Raw genomic sequence first — 17,565 nt, 5'->3', positions numbered from 1 at the left:
CTAGCCCAACTCTGAACACGGCACAGGCACCATCATAGCTGCTCCTGCCCGGGATGGAGGGCCAGGTCTGGGCTGTGACCCTGAGTGGTGGCTCTGGGCCGTGTCAGCCAGGCAAGGCTGAGCCACATCCAGACTCCCCTTTCCTGCAAGTGGGCGGTGGTTGCAAGAGGGGGCCCGGCAACTGTGGAGGCTCAGGCGTGGCCACTGCCCACTCGGGGGGAGGCAGGCCTCTGGGCTTTCCACCCACCTCCTCTTTAGCCCGGCTATTTCCTGACCCAGGCGTGCGTTTAGCTCCCGGACAAAGGTTGCAACTTCTTCTTCAGGTCACCTGTGTCACTGAAGTCGAGGACTTGGAGGTGGCCATCTGTGCATCCTCCAGAGCCCCAGCTCCTCCTCACTGGTCCAGTTCGTTCTTGCTGCCCCCACTCCACATCCGCAGTCTTTACCCCACGGGCTGCCCGAGGGCTGTGGACTAGGAAGCATCAGTCTGTAAGCAGCTTCCTCACTGTAGAAGGTCAAATCCTGCACTGTCTCACTCTGGTGGTTCTGTTTCTCTCATCAGCTCTGACCAGTACGCTTTGGGCCCGTACTGAGCCTCACCTTCCTCATCTGGGAAATGGGGATAACCACAGCGCTGACCTCCTGTGGTGTTGTGACCATTAAATGGGACAAGGACATGTCAAAGGGCTTAGAGTGAGGCCTGGTACAGAGTAGATGCTCAGTGAATGTTGGCCACAAGCATTCCTATTTCTAACAGAAGACCTTTCCTATGGCTCCCTCCTGCCTTGACCAGTCAGTTCTTTACCTTGTCCATAGCCTGTTCACTTCCTTCAGGAAGCTCTCCTTGATATCGACCACTGGAAACTCCTTTCCTTCCCCAGAGACCTAGTTTTCCTCTCTGCTTACTTTAATCTCTTCTGCCCCCTTCATTAAGTCATAAGTTCAGTTGACAGGTATTCTTGAACACCTACTATGTGTCAGCACTAGGGTAGAGGTTATGGGTTAATCACAGCCCCCTGCCCCTTAGGTCACAATGTGATGAGGAAGATGGACCTGTTAACCACTAAAATGTGATGTGGGAAGTGCTCCGAACACGGAGTAGTAAACCCCCAAAGAAGGGGCATGGAAGTCTCCAGAGAACGGAGGGTGCTACTGAGGAAGGCTTCCTAGCGGAAGCGGCCTGAAGGAAGGAGGCTGAGTTAACTCTCCAGGCGGGCAGGGTGAGAAAAGGCACTCAGAGCAGAAGGGGCAGCACGTGCAAAGGGGCGTGGGCCAGAGAGACTGGGGGAGACCAGGAAGAAGAGCAGGGAGCCCAGCACATGGGGTTGTGCAGGGGCTGGGAGTGGCGGGACAGGGGCGAAGGGGGCCCTAGGGGTCTGGCCCTGGCAGGCCTTGTCTGCTAAGTTCAGGTGCTTATGAGCTAAGGAAACTGGGTACAGAGTTTAAGCAGGGGAGACCCTGATCCGATGGGCATGAACACATCTCCCTTTGAGTGAACGTGGGGTCTCCATTTCGGGGCTGTTGGGGTCCCTGGCACGCATAAACCTCATGCTTTCTCTCCTCTTCTTTGCTTTCAAGCCCTAAGGAGGAATGAAGAGCTCAGTTCCTTGCAGCTTGGACCACAGAGAAAGGGAAGGAGGGGGAGGGAGGGAGCAAGGGAGGGAAGGAGGGAAGGAGGGAGGGAGGGAGCGAGGCCCAAGCACAAACTGCAGGGCTGGGCAGTCACTGGCGGGAGGGCTGATGAGAAAGCTCTGCCCTGGGATGTAGAGGGGCCTTTGTGTGTGGACTGGGGGCGCCCAGAGAGCCTTGGGGCAGAAGTAGGCATTTGGGGCTGCCAGGGAGGAAGTGTCAAAATTTGGGACCTGATGCTTCAAGTGTGTGGTGTATGTAGTGGTTTTTGTGTATGTGGTATGTGTGTGGCATGTGCATGTATGTATGTTGTGTGTGCGTGCATGTAGGCTATGCATGTGACATGTGTATATGTGTGGTATATATGCAGTATTTATGTAAGTGTGAGCATGGCATATACGTGGTGTGTGTGGTGGGCTCTGTGCGCACGTGAAGTATGCATGTAGTGTGTGTGAATGTGTGGGGCATGTATGTGGTATGCATGCATGTGTGTGTGTACGTGGGCTATGTGTATGTGGAGGGAATGAATGTGATGTGTGTAGTATATATGATGTGGACGTGTGCATGTGTGTGTGTGTGTGTGTGTGTGTGTATGCCGGGAATTTCCAGGGGTTCATGAGGTGTAAGTTTTTCAGGGGAGAGTGAGGTTTCCCCAGAGGAGCATTTGTTCCCAGTAAGCCAAGGCCCGGGAGGGGACAGGCTGGCCTGGCGAGTGCTGTAGTCTCTCCCCTTGCCACCAGCCCCAGCCAAGCACAGCACCTGCCGAGAGCTTAATGGCCTGCGACAAGCCGGGGTGACTAGGCTCCAGGGGAGGTGCAGGCAGCCGGCTGAAACTTGTTCCAGCAGCTGGCGGAGCCCTTGCCAACCGCCCCCCCATGCCGCCTCACAGCCTCCCCTCCCCCTCAGCCCCCTCCCAGCCTCAGGAGGCCCTGGCAGGGGCTGTCTGGGTTGTCACGTGGTGAGCCGAGACCACACCCCTGGTGCCAGGGGGAGCGGTGGGCCTTTGTCGCCAGCCTCTGAATTGGAGGGAGAAAGCTGAAAAAAGCTAGCCTCTCTCACAGAGGAGACAGGCCTGTCCCCTCCCCCAGACATCTCTCCTTTCCCCACGCCGTCCCTCGGCCACGCTCCCGTTTGCAGGGGCTGTCTTCTGGGAGGCCTCGGGGCTGCCACGCTTCTGCAGCGGGTCTGGGTCGCGCCCAAGGGTGTCCTGCCTCCCTGCCCGCCTCTTTTCCAGGACGCTTCCCACACTTCGGCTCCTGGTGGCCCCTGCCCCTTAGTGGCCTGGGTGTGCCCAAGTCCTGTCAGCCTGAGGGCTGCAATCGTTGAGAGCCATTCCGCTCTGGGAGGACCGCAGGAAGGCGAAGACCAAGCCCCCTCCCGCTCCGGCCCGGGGCCTGGCGCCCAGGCAGAGGGTCGGCTCAGGACGCAGGCAGCGGAAAGCCGAGAGGGCAAGTGGGTCAGTCCTGACGTGGGTGGTCAGTGCGGAACGTAAACAGCTTTCTTCTCTGGCGGCGTGTGAACGATCTAGTTTCAAAGTTGGCATTCTCGGGGGTTGGCATTCTCGGAGATTGGACAAGGCCTGTGCCAGGCCCTGGCACCGCCCCAGTACTCAGGAAGGACTCAAGGTCACCAGGGGCAGGCAGCCGGTGGGGCCGAGGGACGTGTCCTGGGAAACCAGGAATGAAGAGCAGGGCCGAGCGTGACATAGCGGCGGGCTGGGCCAACAGCCAGCCAGTGCGGAGGCAGCAGCCCTGTCCCCAGGAGGCTGGGACTGGGCAGAGAGACGGATGCGTTTCTGGGGAGGAGAGAGGCGCCCGCGCCTGCCCCCGCCTCGCTCAGCCAGGGCCAAGGGCTGGGCAGGAAGGCGCCAGGAGGGAGCCAGCAAGGCAAGGCCAGAGCCCAGGAATGGTGCCAGGCCGCGCCTGAGAAGGCGCCCAGAGAGCGAGCACACGCCAGCCGCAGGGCCTCTCAACCCCCGTCCCCTAGGGCCTCCCTTCCCCCGCCCCCCAGGTTAGGCTCCTTTTATCTGCTAACAGCTGTGGGCCTTTCTCCCGGGCTGCTGGGGCTTCCGCAGCCGCGCACGCGCACGGAGAAACTTGAGCAGCTTGGAGGCAATCCGTGGGGTTCCAAGTGGAGAAAGAGAACCCATTGTCCTGCACAGCCAGCGGCCCTGCCCACTGGGGACCTTCCCCCATGACCCACTTCCCGGCCTGAGCCGCCCCTTCCCATGCGCCCATACAATGGCACGGGTTTTTCTCTGCCTGCAATCCCGCCGTTAGGGCACCTCCTCTACGCTCCTCTTCCACGCCTTTGCAGGAGAGCTGTGCTATAAGCGTGCGGGAGAGCCGTGCTGTAACCAGCTTGGGAGCCCCTGCGATGCAGCGCTCCCACCAGAGCCGCACCTTCCTGCCTGCCTGCCCTGCCTGCCCGCCAGGTTTCTCCCTGCCTTCTTTCTTTCAACAAGCTGCCCCTGTGCTTGGGACATGGGAAAATATGACAGCGGATACTCATGTGGGGGCTGTGGTCTTTACCAGATCTGAGGGAGCAGGGCCTTGGCTTCTTTGTCCCTGCGTCCCCAGATGCTAGCGCAATGCCTGCCACGGGCCTGCAGCATGGGAGGCGTCCCCAGATGCTAGCACAGTGCCTGCCACGGGCCTGCAGCATGGGAGGCATCCCCAGATGCTAGCACAGGGCCTGCCACGGGCCTGCAGCATGGGAGGCGTCCCCAGATGCTAGCACAGGGCCTGCCACGGGCCTGCAGCATGGGAGGCATCCCCAGATGCTAGCACAGTGCCTGCCATGGGCCTGCAGCATGGTAGGCGTCCCCAGATGCTAGCACAGGGCCTGCCACGGGCCTGCAGCATGGGAGGCATCCCCAGATGCTAGCACAGTGCCTGCCACGGGCCTGCAGCATGGTAGGCGTCCCCAGATGCTAGCACAGTGCCTGCCACGGGCCTGCAGCATGGGAGGCGTCCCCAGATGCTAGCACAGTACCTGCCACGGGCCTGCAGCATGGTAGGTGTCCCCAGATGCTAGCACAGGGCCTGCCACGGGCCTGCAGCATGGTAGGCGTCCCCAGATGCTAGCGCAGTGCCTGCCACAGGCCTGCAGCATGGTAGGCATCCCCAGATGCTAGCGCAGTGCCTGCCACAGGCCTGCAGCATGGTAGGCGTCCCCAGATGCTAGCACAGGGCCTGCCACGGGCCTGCAGCATGGTAGGCCCTCCACAGATCGCTGGAGAACAGGGAGCTGGCCGCTCTCAGAATGCAGGGAGGGGCTGCAGGAGGGAGCAGCATGTTCTATTTTCCTGCTTCTGTCCTCTCGGAGCTTGGCTTTGGTGTCCCCTAGCCTCACTGTCCTCCCTGACCAGGTGCCACCAAGGCCCAGCCTGTCCCTCTCCCCTCCCCCAGGGCCTGGCCCCTCAGGTTGGAGCTCACTCTTCAGTTTCCCCCCCTTCACCCTCACTGTCCCCCCAGAGCCAATCAGAAAGATCTGCTGACTGAACGGCCACTCCTCTAGCCTCACTTTTCCCTACCGCTTTTTTTTTTCAGTGAGAGACAGAGAGGGAGGGTGGGGGGGACAGATGGGGACAGACGATAGAAAGGGAGAGAGACGAGAAGCATCAGCTCATAGCTGCGGCACTTTAGTTGTTCATTGATTGCTTCTCATAAGTGCCTTGATGGGGGGAGGTTTCTCTAGCCAAGCCAGTGACCCCTTGCTCAAGCCAGTGAAGTTAGGCTCATGAGGTCATGTCTGTGGTCCCATGCTCAAGCTGGCGACCCCACACTCAAGTTGGTGAGCTCACGCTCAAGACGGTAACCTCAGAGTTTTGAACCTGGGTCTTGAACCTGGGTCCTCAGTGTTCCAGGTCAATGTTCCATCCACTGCGCCACCGCCTGGTCTGGGGATCCTCTCTATATTTTAAAAAATCCTTTAGTGCTTCTAATATTCAGCCAGGATTGGGAATGAGGGGTCTGGGCAATGTCCTGGCCAGGTTCTATTGTTCCTTGGTGTCCCAGAAGCACCCAGACTAAGCATGGGTACCAAAGATGCCAAGCCTGGTTCCTTCAACTGGGGAAATTGTGGGTGTGCATGGGAGTTCTTCAGCTCACCAGCAGGTGCACACGCGCGCGCGCGCACACACACACACACACACACACACTGTTTGATCAGAACGCAAACGAATTCTCAGAGATGACGCAGTAGACCCAGATTGACACACGGAAAGGCCAACTAGAGCCGCGCAGATAACAGAGCTGACCGCAGCCGCAGGTGTGTTGTTGAGACGTGGAGACGGGTAGAGGGTCCGTGCCTTCCTCACGGGGCAGCTTTCACTGCGCTCTGACCAGTTCTTGTCAGGAGGGGATGCAGGGCCTGTGGCGCCAGGTTTTCTTCTTTGTTCTCCCCAGGGGAAATTAGAATTCAGGAATTGTAAATAAAATAAACCCGTATTTTCACTGAAAAATCCTGACACCGCCAATGGGTTGCTAACCCCAGTTACACAGTTGCCAAACTGCTATACCTTGCAAGGCGGACCTCTCTGACTTCGGCATCAGTTTTTCACAGGACCACTGCAGGGCAGGGTCGGACCCTTCCCTCCACCCTCCACACTCAGGCTAACAGGAGGTGGCTGCTCACTCCCTCTGCCAAGACGCCGCAAAACTTCAAAACAAGGTTTGTCACAGTGGTACGCTGGAGCCGGCTTCCACTGGCATTGGTCGTCAATCACACCCATCTCTTCCCCACCCCGCCCTCTGTGACATCACACTAGCAGCTTCAAAGTCCACCACGGTGAGAATATTTACATCGCGTGAATGGACAAGTGCTACAAATCAGAACTTGACTTTCCTAGAAAACCAGTTGTTAAACACTCTGCTGAGTCTTTAATTGCAGCACACCGCTGCACAGAAGCATTCAGACTCTGCCAGGGGCTGGCCAGGAAGCCGCGGCGAAGGGAGAGGTGTGTCTTCCTAGTTGTGTGAGAGTTTGCATGGATGTGTGCAGTAGACATTTTGACAGAACCTTCCCTTGAAAACCCCAGATACCCACTAAGACAAAGCAACAGGAATATTAGTCCTGAAATACTGTATTTTTTCCAATAATTCAGGAATAATGGTCACTCAATGAAATGTCCAGATTTTAAGAGTACAATTGAGGGGACTTTTCCTAGTGCATCCACTCACATACCTGCCGCGGACCAGCGCAGCTTCCAAATAACGGTGCGGAATTAAGGAAACACACTTTGTCAGAACAAAACTGATGGGACCGGGAGGACTCCTCAAACTGCCTGGCAGCATCTGAGTGCCTCACAGCCCCAGTTCGCTTTGTTATATGGACCTATGCAAATCAAGGACCCTGATACAAAGTTGCACATCAAAGGCTAAGACAGGAACTCTCCCAAGGCAAAAACAGTATACATTAGTGAATTTTACAAACATCTGAAAACAAAGAGTCAGAGGAAGGGCATGTATATTGCTTCCTGCAACCCAAGGAAGGAAGTGGAGTGGGTGCAAACACTCAGCATCAAAGCCAAATATGGAGACGGAAGGGGGAGAACTTAGCCCCCTGCCAAGCCTCGAATCTATAATGGCTTTTTGCCATTACCAGTCCACAACATATCCCCCTTTTCTTTTTAATTTGTGTGCTGAGATTTGCACTCATCTGATTTTCTAATTTGGAGGCAGACGGAAAAAATACAGAACACACACAAAATTAGTATAGCCAATGCTAACAGATACCCAAAACAAGTATACTAATACATCACAGTGATTAAAGCCTTTAAGCAAACTCTTTAAGCTAATAATACAACAAGAATCTATAAAAGAGTAATATCCTTAAAGTGTTCACCAAGTCCAAGTTGGCACCAACACCATTCCAAATCTCTGCAAATGCAACCCAACCCCAGTTCAGTCCATCAAAAATTGTCACAAGAGCAGGAGTCCAGGAAAAGTCCACTTTCAGGAGAAGTCCTCATGGCACTGGAATTGCTGTCACACTTCCACACTCTGCAGCTAGCGTCAAAGTCCCAATGACCGCTGCTCCCAGCTGGCAATGACTCAGGTAGACTGGAAAAGCCATCTGCAGCACACATGAAGACGGAGCTTCCGTTTTCTTTAAACTGGAAAGATGAACCCAGGGGTCCTATACTGGAGCTTTACAGCCATGGGGTAGTGAGGAGAACCTTGGGATACACTAAGCTGGGTGGCAGAGGTAAATTTGTAAGTTGGCAAAAAAGGAAAAAAGGAGCTCTGAATTAGGAGTAGGTCCTAGCCTAAACTATGAGTGGGGCATTGAGGCAGGAGGAATAAAGGAAAGACTATATATTAATCAAAGCAGCAGAAAACAGGACTATCAATACCCACAACAGAGATCTTCGAGGGAAGAATAAAAAACCTGAATATTCAGGCAAGACCTAGTTAAATGGCCCTTGTGTAAATGAGACCAGTCTACCGGCTACTTGGAAGAAATACCCCAGGCTCATTCACAGTGTCATAGAAGAGGCCGACGGCCCTGGGCACCTTTTAGCCTTCAGTGGCAAATCCCAGTATTCTGGGCAAGGTTAGGTCACAGGTGGCTGGAGCAGGGCTGGAAGAGACTGAACTCTCCCTTAGAGGAGTGAGGGGAAGCCTACCTTCCAGTGTGTCCCTTCCTCACAGCAAAGGCATATAAGCCTGGCAGGCTTTGGCTCAAATGACCATCCTTTCCACTATTGAAGCAGGGCCCTGATGAAGTTCCAGTTTGGAGCGTTGGAGCCTCTGAGGGTATATGCCAAAAGCTAGTATTTTACCTGATCTCCTTTGGGCTTTTTTGGCCTCTTGGTACCTTAAAAGCCATGCTCAGAAGATCTCGCTGAGGGGCTTGAGGGTCCCTATCTGCCTATATATCTGGAGCTATTCAGAAAAGAACAAAACAGTGTTATTAGCTGGAATCAAATAAAAATTAAAAAAGGGTAGTAGTTTGCAGGACAAAAATTTGGGCATCTCTTGTACATCAGCATTCAAGATAAACTGTTTGAAGTAAAAAGCGTAACAGGGTAGACCTGCAGGAGCTCCAGGACATGACTCCCCCCCCCCCTTTCTTTTTATATTATTTACAATTGAATCACACTTTACAATATTTTGACTTCTATTGCAAGAAATTTTTGACTTTGTTAACTTTTAACAAAAATAGAGTAAAAGCACCTCCAAACAACATTCCCACACTTATCAAAACACCCCCTTAACATTAATTAACAGGCACTTTAGAGAGTACATATCAAAACTGAAAAATCCCATTGTGATCTTCATTATTCTTCTACAGCAAAAAAATCTTTACACCTTTATTATGTAAATCTATGCTGCTTCAAGCCTTTCACTTGTGGCCTGGAGCAGCCTGGCCAAACCAGCAAGTCTTTTGGATCCAAAATGAGTGTGCTCTACTTATTCCAAACAAAATTATATTTATATAGGGAAATGAAATTATTCCCATTTTGTTTTCAATACTACAGCCGGCACTTCCAAAACTATTATCATCATTACTTTTCATGTAAGGACTTAATTCAGGCCTTATAAACAAAAACACTTAGACATTAAACAAAGACTTCACATACAATCACACAAATCAAGAGTGAAACCCGGGGTTTTAGAGATTAAACTATGGCCTGCTTGATCTTAAGTAGGGCTATCTTAATAGGAACGTAATAAGGATATATACTAAACAGAGATCTCTCTCAAAAAATCTCAAGACGGCCGTATGAGATTTCTATTCAGCAATACCCAAATCAGGCCCCCCTTTCGCCCTCCTTTCAAGCAATGGATCAGGAAAATAAAATGATCTAAAACATTAAAAAAATTAGATAATAATTGAGAAAGGGAAGAGAGCATAGTAAGTCTTATGCAATTGCTCTTGTAAAGTGAGTCTCTCATCTAGAATCATGGTGTCTCACCAGTCGTTCAGGGACCCACCGAGGAGCTTCAGCAGACCTAGGAAAAACACACACATATCCTCGGCCCCATAAGAGAACTGGGTCTGGCCCTTGCCAGATTCCTGTGAGTGGGTCCCTCCATCGCACTTCAGGGAAGGCTTTCCTTGCAGGGTTCCAGAGTCTCTCTGCTGCTGAATGACCCTGTACATCAGTATTCAAAAAATTTAAAGTGAAAAGAGCATGACAAAGAAGATTTGCAGGAGTTTGAGGGTATAATTCCCCTTTTTAAATTTTTTCCAATTGGTTTTTAAGTGTTTGATGTGCACGCTCTACAATGCCTTGACCCTGGGGATTGTAAGGAATTCCCATCCTTAGGTCAAGTCCAAAGGTCTGACAAAATGTAGTAAATGCTTTTCCTACATATGCAGGAGCATTGTCAGTTTTAATCAGTTTAGGAAGTCCAATAATAGAAAATACATACAAGCAATGAGCTATAACATGTTTAGCAGCCTCTCCTGTTCTGGCAGAGGCTACTATAAATCCAGAATAAGTATCTACTGTAATGTGGACAAAGGATTGTTTGCCAAATGAAGGTATATGAGTACCATCCATTTGCCAAAGTTGTCCCGGTAGGAGTCCTCGAGGGTTAATTCCAAACAAAGGGACAGATTGTAATATAGGGCACCTTGGACAAGATTTAACAATCTGCCGTGCTGCTTCCTGAGAAAGTTGAAACTGTTTACGCAGGGCTGCAGCGTTCTGGTGATGGATAGTATGAGACTGAATTGCTTGATCTGTCATGGTTGCTCCAATAATTTTCTTTTGGGTAGCTTGATCAACAAGGGCATTCCCTTGCGCTAAAGCTCCAGGGAGCATGGAGTGAGCTCGAATATGTCCTATAAAACACGGAGCTGTATGTTGACGTACAAGTCTTTGAAGAAGGAGGAACTGCTAAAATAGTTCCTCATCAGCAGTTGTCCCTAAGATAGCAGTCTCTATAGTGGAAACAACCATAAGTAAATATCTGCTGTCTGTATATAAATTAATGGAGGAGTATGGCAAATGCTGAAAAGCCATGATAATGGCATGTAATTCTACTCTTTGGGCTGATTTTAAGGTGACTGTTTCAGTATAAAGCTGTCCATTGATTATTAAGCCTGCTATTCCTGAGCTGGATCCGTCAGTAAAGATTGTAGGTGCTTCAGGAATGGGCTCATTAACAATTGTCTTAGGAAATATAAAGGCAGTAATTAATGAAAATTGAACTATTTTATCAGCTGGGTAGTGAGAATCAATTTGGCCTGTAAAATTTGCAAAAGCGATTTGCCATTTTGTGGAAGTTTCCCAGAGCCATTGTTGTTGATCCTTTGAAAAAGGAACAACAACAGTCTGTGGCTCAAAACCTATAAGCTGCAAGAGGTGCCTATGCCCCTTGATAATCAAGGAGGCAACAAGATCAAAATATGGAGATAAAACTTTCTTAGGAGTAACAGCTAAATGAATCCATTCAATAGGACCTGAAGCTTGCCACAATAGTCCTGTTGGAGTGTAACTTGAGGGACATATTAGTAGGGCAATTGATTCCTCAGGATTTATGCGTTTTAGTTGTGCTTGCTGCAAGGCCTTTTCTACAAGCTTTAAAGCTTGTTGTCCCGCAGGTGTAAGTAGCCGAGGAGAAGCTGGTTCAGCTGAACCTCTAAGAATATCAAAAAGTGGCTTCAGTTCTCCAGTAGTTAATTTCAAGGAAGGTCTAAGCCAATTAATGTCTCCTAACAGTTTCTGGAAATCGTTTAAAGTTTGCAAATGATCTGTCCTGATTTCTATTTTCTGTGGGCAAATTTGTTGTCCCTCAATAATTTGTCCTAAATAAGAAAAAGGTAAAGATTGCTGTACCTTTTCAGGAGCTATATAAAGTCCTGATTTTTTCAGAGAATATTCTAGTTGTTGCAAAATGGTCAACACAGTGTCTTTATCTGGATGAGCAATAAGAATATCATCCATATAATGAATTATGTATGCCTTAGGGTGTTGCCTTCATACTGGAGAGATGGCTTGAGCAACATATTTTTGGCACAAGGTAGGACTATTAGCCATACCTTGAGGCAAAACTCTCCACTGGTATCGCTCCATGGGAGCCTGAAAATTAAGTGAAGGAACACTGAATGCAAAATGCTTGCAATCATGAGGGCTTAAAGGAATAGTAAAAAAGCAATCTTTCAAATCAACAACTACAAGGTGATAGTTCCATGGAATGGCAGTAGGAGAAGGAAGTCCTAGCTGGAGAGGACCCATAATTTCCATAGTCTTATTTATTGCTCTCAAATCTTGTAATAGCCTCCAGTTTCCTGATTTCTTTTTAATGACAAATATAGGCGTATTCCATGGACTATTAGATGGTTCAATGTGCCCAAGCTGTAGCTGTTCCTGTACCAATTGAGCAGCTGCCCTAAGTTTCTCCTGAGAAAGGGGCCATTGGTCTACCCATACAGGATTATCTGATTTCCAAGTAATTGGGTCTGCACAGTGCATTATTGGGGTAGCAGGAGCTACCAAGGCCCCTATGTAAAATTTTGATATCCTAATCCATGCCTTCTGGTATTGGGTGCCACTTCTATGGGGGTGAGAATTCCTCGCTGTTCTTTCCCTAGACCCTTAGTGGGCAAAAATCCCTGATCAAGCATTTGAGTGCTAACTAAACTATTAGGACTGACAAGCAATGCCCCCATATTTTTCAAAACATCTCTACCCCACAAATTAACTGGCAATCCAGGGAGCACATAAGGCTGAAAAAATCCAGAATGACCTTCTTTATCTTCCCATTGTAAAAAACTAGAACTTTCTTGAGGGGATTTACTCTGCCCTATACCTTGTAATTCTGTGGCTGCTGCATGAGTGGGCCAGGAAGGAGGCCAATGTAGCTTTGCAATAACAGATACATCAGCCCCAGTATCTAAAAGCCCTTTAAATTTACGCCCTTGTATTGTTAGTTCCATTTCAGGGCGTTCCTGACCTATTTTTTGAATCCAATAGGCAGTATCAGTGGAACCAAATCTTTGATTCTCTCGGGGTCCCTTTAGCGGGGTTTGGCCTTGTCTTAAAAGAGGGAAAAGGATAAATTGAGCAATTTTCATATCAGGGGAGATAGTCACTATATTCCTCAAAGTGTGAGCCATTACTTTAATTTCCCCTGCATAATCAGAGTCTATCACTCCAGGAAGAACAAAGAATTCCCTCATAGTTAAACTACTTTTGCCTAACAAGATTCCTACTGTGTTACTGGGAAGTGGCCCAAAAATTCCAGTGGGTATGGCTTGAGGTCCCATCTCTGGAGTCAATACGAATTGGGAGGTGGGACTGAGGTCCAGTCCTGTACTGCCTGTTGTTACCTGGGATAGTTGGGCAATGTTTGGCCTGCTGGAATCTGAATTTGTTGAGGAAACACTGACATTGCCCCTATTGTTTGATGGGGCCGGAGAGGGCCCCATTGTCCGTTTCCCTGCCCTGCGGTAGTACATTTAGGCCTCCCCTTATTCTTCCAATGTTTCCCTTGTCTACAAAGTGGGCAGAGGTCCGGAGCCTTAAGGGCTGGCTGTCCTTGAGGGAGAGGCCGAAACCAATATCCGGGGAAAGCAGGGCAATTTTTAGCAAAATGCCCCGAACCCCCGCATTGAAAACAGTTTCCATGGGCAAAAGTACTTCCCTGACCTTCCTTCCTTCGCTTGTTCTGTCCTTTATCAAAGTTTTGTCCTGGAAATCTTGCCTTATTACCTGTGGTAAAGGCAAGACCTTGCATGTATGAAGGCCCAACATTGGCGCATATTCTAATATAATCCTCTATATCTCCCTTCTTGCGGTGAGGCCGAAGTGCAGCCTGACAAGCAGAATTAGCATTTTCATAGGCTAGTTGTTTTATTAAAACCTTTCCCACATTTTTATCCCCTACTATTCTTTCAACTGCTTGAATTAGCCGTGAGACAAAGTCTTGAAATCGCTCGTCTGCACCCTGCCTAATTTTACCAAATTCTTCTGGTTTGGTCCCTGGAATAGGCAGGCATTTCCATGCCTGTGTGGCTAGCTAATTAATTATATCATAAATAGCTGGTCGATACTCTAATTGAGTTGCTGTATGGGCATACTGTCCTTCTCCAGTTAACATATCTACAGTAACAGCAACCTCCTCTTGCTGATTTTTCTCATCCAGCTCTATAGCCTTTTCATGAAAAGTCTGACTTCCACAACAAATAATCACCCCCAGAGAGACAAGCACGAGCAATCGCCTTTCAGTCATTTGGGGGAAGAGCCTTTGCACTAATGGTATCTAATAAACCAAGTGTAAAAGGGGCAGTAGGCCCATACTGAGCACAAGCAAGTTTAAGCTCTTTCAGAGTATTAAAAGGTACAGGTTCATGTTCTCGCACTAGTCTCCCTGTATCATCCTGTCTTTCCACAATAGGAAAACAGGCAAAGCCATCTATTGTTTCCCCTATATTTCGAGCCTGGTCTATAGATTGTTGGAGAGGAGATTTCCCAGATTTTGAGCTATAGACTATGGAATCGGCCCAATAAGGGAACGGAGGAGCAGAGGGTTGAATGTAGGAAGGAGCTGAGGGCAGCGGAGGCCCCGCGGCTAAGGCAGCTATAGCCACGGATTTTTCATCCCCCCTGTCATCCTCAGACTTCAAGTTATCCTCATATTCACATTCCTCTGTTTCCGGCTTACCCTGATACTCTTCAGACAACGATTTGTCTTCATATGGAAACATTTTTACAAAAAGGTCCCTTATTTTTGACCCTATCTGTCCCATATTCTTTTACTCCCAACTACACTTTCCCCAAAAACTTTCTTTACTCACTGTGCGCACTTCACTTTGGGGAGTTCCGTCACCTTCCTTCAGTTTTAGTTTCCTCGTACTCAAGTCGTCTGTTCGGGCGCCACTTGCCGCGGACCAGCGCAGCTTCCAAATAACGGTGCGGAATTAAGGAAACACACTTTGTCAGAACAAAACCGATGGGACCGGGAGGACTCCTCAAACTGCCTGGCAGCCTCTGAGTGCCTCACAGCCCCAGTTCGCTTTATTATATGGACCTATGCAAATCAAGGACCCTGATACAAAGTTGCACATCAAAGGCTAAGACAGGAACTCTCCCAAGGCAAAAACAGTATACATTAGTGAATTTTACAAACATCTGAAAACAAAGAGTCAGAGGAAGGGCATGTATATTGCTTCCTGCAACCCAAGGAAGGAAGTGGAGTGGGTGCAAACACTCAGCATCAAAGCCAAATATGGAGATGGAAGGGGGAGAACTTAGCCCCCTGCCAAGCCTCGAATCTATAATGGCTTTTTGCCATTACCGGTCCACAACACATACCCCCCCCAAATCAAGATGAAGAATGCTTTATCCCCCCAAGCAAGTTCCTCATGTCTCTGTCTAGTCATTCCTCCCCCCACCCCCACCACCTCTGCGTTGAATTCTGTCCCCTCGGATGAGTTTCACCTGTTCTAGAACTTTGTATAAATGGAGACAAATAGCGGGTGCTCTTTTGCACCTGGGTTGTTTCGCTCAGAACGACGTTTCGGAGACTCCTCCACGTTGCTGCCCGGATCAGTAGCTCCCCCCCTTTCAGCACCGAAGAGTCTCCCACTGAATGAGCTCCCCTTGATCCCCAAACTCACCCAAACTCTGCACAAGGGCCTGTTCATGTTTGAATTTTACTGATTACCGCAGGAGAAAAATACTCCTTCCCACCTTTTTTTTTTTTTTTTTTTTTGTATTTTTTCCGAAGCTGGAAACGGGGAGACAGTCAGACAGACTCCCGCATGCACCCGACCGGGAACCACCCGGCACGTCCACCAGGGGCGACGCTCTGCCCACCAGGGGGCGATGCTCTGCCCCTCCGGGGCGTCGCTCTGCCGCGACCAGAGCCACTCCAGTGCCTGGGGCAGAGGCCAAGGAGCCATCCCCAGCGCCCGGGCCATCTTTGCTCCAATGGAGCCTTGGCTGCGGGAGGGGAAGAGAGAGACAGAGAGGAAGGAGGGGGGGGGTGGAGAAGCAAATGGGCGCTTCTCCTATGTGCCCTGGCCGGGAATCGAACCTGGGTCCCCCGCACGCCAGGCCGACGCTCCACCGCTGAGCCAACCGGCCAGGGCCTCCTTCCCACCTTTTAGGACAAACAGACATCGAACACAAGAGCTGTAGACAGACTCACCTTTCCCCACCAAGAGGACAAGGACAGAGCAGACACAAACCAGGCATTTGATACTTTGTTACACTGGGGTGCCTGCTACACTCACTGTGCATGCCCCAGTGCCCCAGAGCCGAGGTCCCGTTTTCCTTCTTAGATCTTTTTTCTTAAATTTATTTATTTATTTTACATAGATAGATAGATAGATAGATAGAGAAACATCAATTTGTTGTTCTACTTATTCGCGCATTCATCGGTCGATTCTTACAGGTGCCCGGACCAGAGATCGAACCTTCAACCTTGACGTATGGGGATGAATGCTCTAACCAACTTTGCTACCCGGCCAGAGCCCTCTTCTTAGAGTTAAGTTTCATCCCAACGCCAGGGCCATTTAGTCCCAGTGCTGTCTTCCAGGTTTCTCTCAGAAGGCTCAGTGATTCCTCACGCACATACATTTCTGGTGACCTGTATGATGTGCTGGAATTCTTGAGATGATCGCAGTTACAATGTACCTTCTTTTAGCATAATTAGGTCAATAGGTGTTTCCTTGAATTGGGTGGCTCTATCTTAGCATAGCTCTCTGCTCCCTTAACTCAGAGAGTCCCCTTGGGCAGGAACTACTGGGGCTGTCACCGGCTAGTGGGAGCCCCATTACCTCCTGGGGGTAGGTGGTCCCACACCAGCAAGGTAACCGACCTACTTTGTGCAAAAACGGCTGGACTGGACCAATGAAGAGCTACCCTCAAAGAAGGGAATGACGGGAAGCTGGGAAGATACTCAAAGCCATCCTCGGAGAAGATCCTCAAACCCTGGAGACTTTGGCATTAACTACAGCCAGCATGTATTGAGTGGGTGGTCCTGTCACTCTCCCACATCCCTTACTCCAATTCTCTCTACACACCCAGGGAAACCGAGGCCGGGAGAGGCTCTCAGGGCCACACAGCTGGCAGCGCAACGCCAGCCTTCATGGCCGGACACCGCTGACTCCAGAGAGCACACTTCCTTCACCAGGCAGGCTGTTTCTACAGGAGTCAGCAACCGCGGGGCTCCCTGGGCAGGACGTGGTCCACAGACAGTGCAATCTCAGGGGCAAAGTGGTGAGCTTTTTAATTTTTATTTTTTAATTTTATTCATTTTTAGAGAGGAGAGAGAGGAGAGAGAGAGACAGAGAGAGAAGGGGGAGGAGCTGGAAGCATCAACTCCCATATGTGCCTTGACCAGGCAAGCCCAGGGTTTCGAACCGGCGACCTCAGCATTTCCAGGTCGACGCTTTATCCACTGCGCCACCACAGGTCAGGCCAAAGTGGTGAGCTTTTAAGGAGGTGCTGTCTGCACAGGAGGCATGAAGAAACACGGAGGAGGAAGACCAGAGTGAGGCTGGCAGCAGACTGCCCCCTAGCTCACAAGCGCATGGTACCCACATGGAGAGTACATCTGTAGTTGTGGACTCACAGGGTGTGTGTGTGACAGCTGCTGGAATCTTGCTTTCTTCATAGACTGTGCATCCAGAAGGCCTTTGTGCCATCAACAACCTTGCAGTGACTGGTCCACCTGGCAGCAGTCCCTGGAGGCCCCTGGGTCATCCCTCTGGACGCCGGCCATTTTCTGTCTTGTGAGGTGTCAGACTCAGGCAAATCTGGATCTGAATCCTGGCTCCGCCTCTTATTAGCTGTGTGGCTCTGGGCCAGTTCCTTAACTTCTTTTTATTTTTATTTATTTATTTATTTATTTATTTTTGTGGCAGAGACAGAGAAGGACAGATAGAGACAGACAGACAGGAAGGCAGAGAGATGAGAAACATCAATTCTTTGTTGCGGCTCCTTAGTTGTTCACTGATGGCTTTCTCATA

This window comes from Saccopteryx bilineata, chromosome 1 (genome assembly GCF_036850765.1).
Source record: "Saccopteryx bilineata isolate mSacBil1 chromosome 1, mSacBil1_pri_phased_curated, whole genome shotgun sequence".
Taxonomy (NCBI): Eukaryota; Metazoa; Chordata; class Mammalia; order Chiroptera; family Emballonuridae; genus Saccopteryx; species Saccopteryx bilineata.
The sequence above is the reverse complement of the archived record's forward strand: the minus strand, read 5'-3'. Positions refer to the sequence as shown.